Source organism: Aedes aegypti, chromosome 1, assembly GCF_002204515.2.
Source record: "Aedes aegypti strain LVP_AGWG chromosome 1, AaegL5.0 Primary Assembly, whole genome shotgun sequence".
In the NCBI taxonomy this organism is placed as follows: domain Eukaryota; kingdom Metazoa; phylum Arthropoda; class Insecta; order Diptera; family Culicidae; genus Aedes; species Aedes aegypti.
In genome coordinates, this window is record NC_035107.1 from 153,310,452 (window position 1) to 153,321,099 (window position 10,648).

Consider the following 10,648-nt stretch of genomic DNA (forward strand, 5'->3'; position numbering starts at 1 on the left):
CGCTTAATATGCGGCTTAAAAACGGCTTAAAATGGTTAATATGGGCTTAAAACGCTATAAAATGGCTTAATATGGCTTAAAAACGGCTTAAAATGGCTTAAAACGGCTTGAAACGGCTTAAAATGGCTTAAAATGGCTTAAAAATGGCTTAAAAACGGCTTAAAATGGCTTTAAACGGCTTAAAACGGCTTAATATGGCTATAAAATGGCTTAAAACGGCATAAAATGGTTTAATATGGCTTAAAAACGGCTAAATACGGCTTAAAACGGCATTAAAATTGCTTAAAATGGCTTAAAATGGCTTAAAACAGCTTAATATGGCTTAAAACGGCTTAAAATGGCTTTAAACGGCTTAAAATGGCTTAATATGGCCTTAAAATGGCTTAAAACGGCATAAAATGGCTTAATATGGCTTAAAACGGCCTTAATACGGCTTAAAACGGCATAAAATGGCTTAATATGGCTTAAAATGGCTTAAAATGGCTTAAAACAGCTTAATATGGCTTAAAATGGCTTAAAACGGCTTAAAATGTGCACCGAGCTGTGCTCTCTTTCCCCGTTCGTAACAGCCAACAGTGGGCAGTCAACACAAGCAGCGGTTGCAGCTCATCACAAATGGCTTGAAACGGTTTGAAATGATTAAAATGGCTTAAACGGCTTAAAATGGCTTAAAACGGCTTAAAATGGCTTAATATGGCTTAAAATGGCTTTAAAACGGCATAAAATGGCTCAATATGGCTTAAAACGCCTTAAAACGGCTTAAAATTGCTTAAAAATGGCTTAAAACGGCTTAAAACGGCTTAAAATGGCTTAAAACAGCTCAATATGGCTTAAAATGGCTTAAAACGGCTTAAAATGGCTTAAAACGGCTTGGAACGGCTTAAAACAGCTTAATATGGCTTAAAAACGGCTTAAAATGGCTTAAAATGGCTTAAAACGGCTTAAAAACAGCTTAATATGGCTTAAAATGGTTTAAAACGGCTTAAAATGGCTTAAAACGGCTTCAAACGGCTTAATATGGCTTAAAATGGCTTAAAACGGCATAAAATGGCTTAATATGGCTTAAAACGGCTTAATACGGCTTAAAACGGCATAAAATGGCTTAATATGGCTTAAAATGGCTTAAAATGGCTTAAAATGGCTTAAAACAGCTTAATATGGCTTAAAACGGCTTAAAACGGCTTAAAAACGGCTTAAAATGGCTTAAAACGGCTTAAAATGGCTGGAAACGGCTTAAAATGGCTTGAAACGGCTTAAAATGGCTTAAAACGGCTCAAAATGGCTTAAAACGGCTTAAAATAAATTAATATGGGCTTAAAACGGCTTAAAATGGCTTAATATGGCTTTAAACAGCTTAAAACGGCTTAATATGGCTTAAAACGGCTAAATAAGGCTTAATATGGCTTAAAACGGCTTAAAATGGCTTAAAACGGCTTAAAACAGCTTAATATGGCTTAAAAATGGCTTAAAACGGCTTAAAACAGCTTAATATGGCTTAAAATGGCTTAAAACGGCTTGGAACGGCTAAAAATGTGCGTTTGTAACAGCCAACAGTGGACAGTCAACACACGCAGTGGTTGCAGCTCATCCCAAATGGCTTAAAACGGCTTAAAAATGGCTTAAAACAGCTTAATATGGCTTAAAATGGCTTAAAAACGGCTTAAAATGGCTTAAAAACGGCTTAAAACAGCTTTATATGGCATAAAATGGCTTAAAATGGATAAAACGGCTTAATATGGCTTAAAACGGCTCAAAATGGCTTAAAACGGCTTAAAATAAATTAATATGGCTTAAAACGGCTTAAAGTGGCTTAATATGGCTTTAAACAGCTTAAAATGGCTTAATATGGCTTAAAACGGCTTAAAATGGCTTAAAACGGCTTAAAACAGCTTAATATGGCTTAAAATGGCTTAAAACGGCTTGGAACGGCTAAAAATGTGCGCCGAGCTGTGCTCTCTTTCCCGTTTGTAACAGCCAACAGTGGACAGTAACACATGCTGTGGTTGCAGCTCATCCCAAATAACTTAAAACGGCTTAAAACGGCTTAAAACGGTTTGAAATGGCTTAAAACGGCTTAAAATGGCTTAAAAACAGCTTAATATGGCTTAAAATGGCTTAAAACGGCTTTAAAACGGCTTAAAATGGCTTAAAACGGCTTAAAATGGCTTAATATGGCTTAAAACGGCTTAAAATGGCTTAATATGGCTTAAAACGGCTTAAAATGGCAGCTTAATATGGCTTAAAACAGCCATCAGTGGACAGTCAACACACGCAATGGTTGCAGCTCATCCCATCGGCACAGGCACTGGTCTCGATTGCCCACTGGCACTCTGCAAACTGGCACAAACATTTTCCTACTTGTCTACTTCACACTGGCCTTGCCTTCCTCCCTGCAGGGTTTTCAAAAACGGCATAAAATGGCTTAAAATGGCTTAAAACGGCTTAAAACGGCTTAATATGGCTTAAAACAGCTTAATATGGCTTGAAACGGCTTAAAAATGTGCGCCGAGCTGTGCTCTCTTCCCCGTTCGTAACAGCCATCAGTGGACAGTCAACACACGCAGTGGTTACAACTCATCCCATCGGCACAGGCACTGGTCCTCGATTGCCCAACTGGCACTCTGCAAACTGGCACAACATTTTCCTACTTGTCTACTTCACACTGCCTTCCTCCCTGCAGGGTTTTCAAAAACGGCATAAAATGGCCTAAAATGGTTTAAAACGGCTTAAAACGGCTTAAAATGGCTTAAAACAGCTTAATATGGTTTGAAACGGCTTAAAATGGCTTAAAACGGCTTAATATGGCTTTAAACGGCTTAAATGGTTTAATATGGCTTAAAACGGCATAAATGGCTTAATATGGCTTAAAACGGCTTAGAATGGCTTAAAACGGCTTGAACGGCATTAAAATGGCTTAAAGCGGCTTAAAATGGCTTAAAACGGCTTAAAATGGCTCAAAACGGCTTAAAACGGCGTGAAACGGCTTAAAATGGGCTTAAAACGGCTTAAAATGTGCGCCGAGCTGTGTCGCTTCCCCGTTCGTAACAGCCAACAGTGGACAGTCAACACACGCAGTGGTTGCAGCTCATCCAAATAACTTAAAACGGCTTAAAACGGTTTGAAATGGCTTAAAACGGCTTAAAATGGCTTAAAACAGCTTAATATGGCTTAATATGGCTTAAAACGGCTTAAAATGGCTTAATATGGCTTAAACGGCTTAAATGGCAAAGCTTAATATGGCTTAAACAGCCAATCAGTGGACAAGTCAACACACGCAATGGTTGCAGCTCATCCCATCGGCACAGGCACTGGTCCTCGATTGCCCACTGGCACCTCTGCAAACTGGCACAACATTTTCCTACTTGTCTACTTCACACTGCCTTCCTCCCTGCAGGGTTTTCAAAAACGGCATAAAATGGCTTAAAATGGCTTAAAACGGCTTAATATGGCTTAAAAACAGCTTAATATGGCTTGAAACGGCTTGAAATGGCTTAAAACGGCTTAAATTTTCGCCGAGCTGTGCTCTCTTCCCCGTTCGTAACAGCCATCAGTGGACAGTCAACACACGCAGTGGTTGCAAACTCATCCCATCGGCACAGGCACTGGTCTCGATTGCCCACTGGCCCTCTGCAAACGGCTTAAAATGGCTTAAAACGGCTTAAAAACGGCTTAAAATGGCTTAAAAACGGCTTAATATGTCTTAAAACGGCTTAAAATGGCTTAAAACGGCTTAAAACGGCTTAAAACAGCTTAATATGGCTTAAAATGGCTTAAAAACGGCCTTAAAACAGCTTAATATGGCTTAAAATGGCTTAAAACGGCTTGAAACGGCTAAAATGTGCGCCGAGCTGTGCTCTCTTTCCCGTTTGTAACAGCCAACAGTGGACAGTCAACACACGCAGTAGTTGCAGCTCATCCCAAATGGCTAAAAAACGGCTTGAAATGGCTTTAAAACGGCTTAAAATGGCTTAAAACAGCTTAAATATGGCTTAAAACGGCTTGAAAACGGCTTAAAATGGCTTAAAACAGATTATTATGGCTTTAAAACGGCTCAAAATGGCTTAAACCGGCTTAAAATAACTTAATATGGCTTAAAACGGCTTAAAATGGCTTAATTGGCTTTAAACAGCTTAAAACGGCTTAATATGGCTTTAAAACGGCATAAAAAGGCTTAATATGGCTTAAAACGGCTTAAAATGGCTTTAAAACGGCTTAAAACGGCTTAAAACAGCTTAATATGGCTTAAAATGGCTTAAAAACGGCTTGGAACGGCTAAAAATGTGCGCCGAGCTGTGCTCTCTTTCCCGTTTGTAACAGCCAACAGTGGACAGTCAAACACACGCTGTGGTTGCAGCTCATCCCAAATGGCTTAAAACGGCTTGAAATGGCTTAAAACGGCTTAAAATGGCTTAAAACAGCTTAATATGGCCTAAACGGCTTGAAACGCTGAAAATGGCTTAAAACAGATTAATATGGCTTAAAACGGCTCAAAATGGCTTAAAACGGCTTAAAATAACTTAAAATGGCTTAAAACAGATCAATATGGCTTAAAATGGCCTCAAAACGGCTTAAAACAGCTTAATATGGCTTAAAAATGGCTTAAACGGCTTGGAACGGCTAAAGTGTGCGCCGAGCTGTGCCTCTCTTTCCCGTTTGTAACAGCCAACAGTGGACAGTCAACACACGCAGTGGTTTGCAGCTCATCCCAAATGGCTTATAAAAACGGCTTAAAACGGTTTGAAATGGCTTAAAACGGCTTAAATGGCTTAAAACAGCTTAATATGGCTTAAAATGGCTTAAAACGGCTTAAAACGGCTTAAAATGGCTTAAAACGGCTTAAAATGGCTTAATATGGCTTAAAACGGCTTAAAATGGCTTAATATGGCTTAAAACGGCTTAAAATGGCAGCTTAATATGGCTTAAAACAGCCATCAGTGGACAGTCAACATACGCAATGGTTGCAGCTCATCCCATCGGCACAGGCACTGGTCTCGATTGCCCACTGGCACTCTGCAAACTGGCACAACATTTTCCCTACTTGTCTACTTCACACTGCCTTCCTCCCTGCAGGGTTTTCAAAAACGGCATAAAATGGCTTAAAATGGCTTTAAAACGGCTTAAAACAGCTTAATATGGCTTAAAACAGCTTAATATGGCTTGAAACGGCTTAAAATGGCTTAAAACGGCTTAAAATGTGCGCCGAGCTGTGCTCTCTTCCCCGTTCGTAACAGCCATCAGTGGACAGTCAACACACGCAGTGGTTGCAACTCATCCCATCGGCACAGGCACTGGTCTCGATTGCCCACTGGCACTCTGCAAACTGGCACAACATTTTCCTACTTGTCTACTTCACACTGCCTTCCTCCCTGCAGGGTTTTCAAAAACAGCACAAAATGGCTTAAAAACGGCTTAAAATGGCTTAAACCAGATTAATATGTCTTAAAATGGCTTAAAACGGCTTTAAAATGGCTTAAAACAGCTTAATATGGCATAAAATGGCTTAGAACGGCTTTAAAAACAGCTTAAAATGGCTTAAAACGGCTTAATATGGCTTAAAACGGCTTAAAATGGTTTAATATGGCTTAAAACGGCATTAAAATGGCTTAATATGGCTTAAAACGGCTTTAAAATGGCTTTAAAACGGCTTGAAACGGCTTTAAAATGGCTTAAAATGGCTTAAAATGGCTTAAAACGGCTTAAAATGGCTTTAAACGGCTTAAAACGGCTTAATATGGCTAAAAATGGCCTTAAAACAACATAAAATGGCTTAATATGGCTTAAAACGGCTAAATACGGCTTAAAACGGCATAAAATGGCTTAAAAATGGCTTAAAATGGCTTAAAACAGCTTAATATGGCTTAAAACGGCTTAAAATGGCTTTAAACGGCTTAAAATGGCTTAATATGGCTTAAAATGGCTTAAAAACGGCATAAAATGGCTTAATATGGCTTAAAACGGCTTAATACGGCTTAAACGGCATAAAATGGCTTAATATGGCTTAAAATGGCTTAAAATGGCTTAAAAACAGCTTAATATGGCTTAAAATGGCTTAAAACGGCTTAAAATGTGCCACCGAGCTGTGCTCTCTTTCCCGTTCGTAACAGCCAACAGTGGGCAGTCAACAAAGCAGCGGTTGCAGCTCATCACAAATGGCTTGAAACGGTTTGAAATGATTAAAATGGCTTAAAACGGCTTTAAAATGGCTTAAAACGGCTTAAAATGGCTTAATATTGCTTAAAATGGCTTAAAACGGCATAAAATGGCTCAATATGGCTTAAAACGCCTTAAAACGGCTTAAAATTGCTTAAAATGGCTTAAAACGGCTTAAAACGGCTTAAAATGGCTTAAAACAGCTCAATATGGCTTAAAATGGCTTAAAACGGCTTAAAATGGCTTAATATGGCTTAAAACGGCTTAAAATGGCAGCTTAATATGGCTTAAAACAGCCATCAGTGGACAGTCAACATACGCAATGGTTGCAGCCTCATCCCATCGGCACAGGCACTGGTCTCGATTGCCCACTGGCACTCTGCAAAACTGGCACAACATTTTCCTTTTTTAAAATGGCTTAAAATGGATAAAACGGCTTAATATGGCTTAAAACGGCTCAAAATGGCTTAAAACGGCTTAAAATAAATTAATATGGCTTAAAACGGCTTAAAGTGGCTTAATATGGCTTTAAACAGCTTAAAAATGGCTTAATATGGCTTAAAACGGCATAATAAGGCTTAATATGGCTTAAAAACGCTTAAAATGGCTTAAAACGGCCTTTAAGCCATTTTAAGCCATTTCAAGCCGTTTAAAGCCATTTGGGATGAGCTGCAACCACTGCGTGTGTTGACTGTCCACTGTTGGCTGTTACGAACGGGGAAGAGAGCACAGCTCGGCGCACATTTTTAAGCCGTTTCAAGCCATATTAAGCTGTTTTAAGCCATATTAAGCCGTTTTAAGCCGTTTTTAAGCCATTTTATGCCGTTTTAAGCCATTTTAAGCCATTTGGGATGAGCTGCAACCACTGCGTGTGTTGACTGTCCACTGTTGGCTGTTACGAACGGGGAAGAGAGCACAGCTCGGCGCACATTTTAAGCCGTTTTAAGCCATTTTAAGCCGTTTCAAGCCATATTAAGCTGTTTTAAGCCATATTAAGCCGTTTTAAGCCGTTTTAAGCCATTTTAAGCCATTTTATGCCGTTTTTGAAAAACCCTGCAGGGAGGAAGGCAGTGTGAAGTAGACAAGTAGGAAAATGTTGTGCCAGTTTGCAGAGTGCCAGTGGGCAATCGAGACCAGTGCCTGTGCCGATGGGATGAGCTGCAACCATTGCGTGCGTTGACTGTCCACTGATGGCTGTTTTAAGCCATATTAAGCTGCCATTTTAAGCCGTTTTAAGCCATATTAAGCCATTTTAAGCTGTTTTAAGCCATATTAAGCTGTTTTAAGCCGTTTTAAGCCATTTTAAGCCGTTTTAAGCCGATTTAAGCCATTTTAAGCCATATTAAGCTGTTTTAAGCCATTTTAAGCCGCTTTAAGCCATTCCAAACCGTTTCAAGCCGTTTTAAGCCATTTGGATGAGCTGCAACCACTGCGTGTGTTGACTGTCCACTGTTGGCTGTTACGAACGGGGAAGAGAGCACAGCTTGGCGCACATTTTAAGCCGTTTTAAGCCATATTAAGCCATTTTAAGCCGTTTTAAGCCATTTTAAGCCGTTTTATGCCATTTTAAGCAATTTTAAAGCCGTTTTAAGGCGTTTTAAGCCATATTGAGCCATTTTATGCCGTTTTAAGCCATTTTAAACCATATTAAGCCATTTTGAGCCGTTTTAAGCCATTTTAAGCCCGTTTTAAGCCATATTAAGCTGTTTTAAGCCATTTTAAGCCGCTTTAAGCCATTTTCAAGCCATTTCAAGCCGTTTTAAGCCATTTTAAGCCGTTTTAAGCCATATTAAGCTGTTTTAAGCCATTTTAAGCCGCTTTAAGCCATTTCAAGCCATTTCAAGCCGTTTTAAGCCATTGTGGATGAGCTGCAACACACTGCTTGTGTTGACTTTCCACTGTTGGCTGTTACGAACGGGAAAGAGAGCACAGCTCGGGTGCACATTTAAGCCGTTTTAAGCCATTTTAAGCCCATATTAAGCTGTTTAAGCCATTTTAAGCCATATTAAGCCATTTTATGCCGTTTTTAAGCCGTATTAAGCCGTTTTAAGCCATATTAAGCCATTTTAAGCCGTTTTAAGCCATTTTAAGCCAATTAAGCCGTTTTTAAGCCGTTTAAAGCCATTTTAAAGCCGTTTTAAGCCATTTTAAGCCATTATTAAGCCGCGTTTAAGCCGTTTAAAGCCATTTTAAAGCCATTTTTAAGCCATATTAAGGCCATTTTCTGCCGTTTAAGCCGTATTAAGCCGCTTTAAGCCATATTAAGCCATTTTAATGCCGTTTTAAGCCATTTTAAGCCATATAAGCCGTTTTAAGCCGTTTAAAAGGCCATTTTTAAGGCCGTTTTAAGCCATTTTAAGCCATTTAAGCCATTTAAGCCGTTCAAGCCGTTTTTAAGCCATTTTATGGCCGTTTTAAGCCATATTAAGCCATTCATTTATATGCCCGTTTTTAAGACATATTAAACCATAATTAAGCCGTTTTAAGCCATGTTATAAGCTGTTTTTAAGCCGTTTCTAAGCCATTTTATGCTATAGTTAAGCCTGTTTTAAGCCGTTTTTAAGCCCGTTTTAAGGGCCATTTTTAAGACATATTAATCTGGTTTACGCCATTTGAAGCCGCTTTTAAGCTAATTTTCAAGCCCGTTTCAAAGCCATATTAAGCTGTTTTAAGCGTCAAGGCCGCGTTTTAAGCCATTTGGGTTGAGCTGCAACCACTGCGTGTGTTGACTGGTCCACTGTTGGCTGTTACAAACGGGAAAGAGAGCACAGCTCGGCGCACATTTTTAGCCCGTTCCAAGCCGTTTTAAGCCATTTTTAAGCCATATTAAGCTGTTTTAAGCCCGTTTTAAGCCATTTTAAGCCGTTTTAAGCCATATTAAGCCATTTTATGCCGTTTTAAGCCATATTAAGCCATTTTTATGCCGTTTTAAGCCATATTAAGCCGTTTTTAAGCCATATTAAGCCGTTTTAAGCCATACTAAGCCATGTTATGAAAACCCTGCAGGGAGGAAGGCAGTGTGAAGTAGACAAGTAGGAAAATGTTGTGCCAGTTTGCAGAGTGCCAGTGAGGCAATCGAGACCAGTGCCTGTGCCGATGGGATGAGCTGCCAATCACTGCGTGTGTTGACTGTCCACTGTTGGCTTGTTACGAAAGGGGAAGAGAGCACAGCTCGGCGCACATATTAAGCCATTTTAAAGCCGTTTCAAAGCCGTGTTAAGCCATATTAAGCCATATTAAGCTGTTTTAAAGCCAGTTTTTAAGCCCGTTTAACCCGCATTTTTCAAACGCCCGTTTGAAGCTCGTTATTAAGCCATTTTTTAAGCCGTTATCAAAGCCTTTTTACAGGCCCATTTTAAGCCATTTATTAAAGCTGTTTTAAGCCACTTTTAAAGCCGTTTTTAAACCATTCTGGGAATGAGCTGCAAACCACTGCGTGTTGTTAGACTGATCACCACTTGTTCTGGCTGTTACAAACGGGAAAAGGAGAGCACAGCTCGGATTGCAGCACTTATTTAAGCCGTTTCCAAGCCGTGATTAAGCCATTTTAAAGCCACATATCAACTACTGTCCACTGTTGGCTGTTCACGAACGGCGCGGAAGAGAGCACAGCTGGCGGCGCACATCTTTAAGCCATTTTTTAAGCCGGATTTCAAACCCGATATTAAGCTGTTTATCTTTTAAAGCCATTTTAAAGCGTCTTTAAGGCCGTTTTAAGCCATTTTTATTGCTGTTTTGTGACAAACCCTGCAGGGAGGAAGGCAGTGGTGAAGTAGACAAAGTAGGAAAATGTATGTGCCAGTTTTGCAGATGTGCGTGGGGCAATCGAGACCAGTGGCCTGTGCCGATGGGATGGAGTTGCAACCACTGCGTGTGTTGACGCCACTGATGGCTGTTACGAACAGGGAAGAGAGCACAGCTCGGGCGCAACATTTTTAAGCCGTTTTAAGCCGTTTCAGCCAATAAATTAGCCATTTTATCCTATTAGCGTTTTAAGCCATTTTAAGCCATTTCAACACGTTTTAAGCCGTTTAAAAGCCATTTAGGATGAGCTGGCAACCCATGTCCCACTGTTGGCTGTTACGAACGGGGAAGACGCACAGCTCGGCGCACATTTTTAAGCCGTTTTTAGCCATATTAAGCCATTTTAGAAGTTTTAAGCCTTTTTAAGCCGTTTTTTAAGCGTTTTAAAGCCATTTAACGCAATTTTAAGCCAAATTCAAGCTGTTTTAAGCTATTTAAGCCGTTTTAAGCCATTGTCCAAGCCATTTAAGGCCATTTAGGATGAGCTGCAACCACTGCGTGTGTTTGACTTGTCCACTGTGGCTGTTAAATACGGAAAGAGAGCACAGCCTCGGCGGCACATCTTTTTAAGCCGTTCCAAAGCCGTTTTAAGCCATTTTTAAGCCATATTAGCTGTTTTAGGCGTTCAGCCGTTGTTAAGCTATATTAAGCCATTTAAGCCGTTTTAAGCCGTTTCCGACACGGGGAAGAGAGC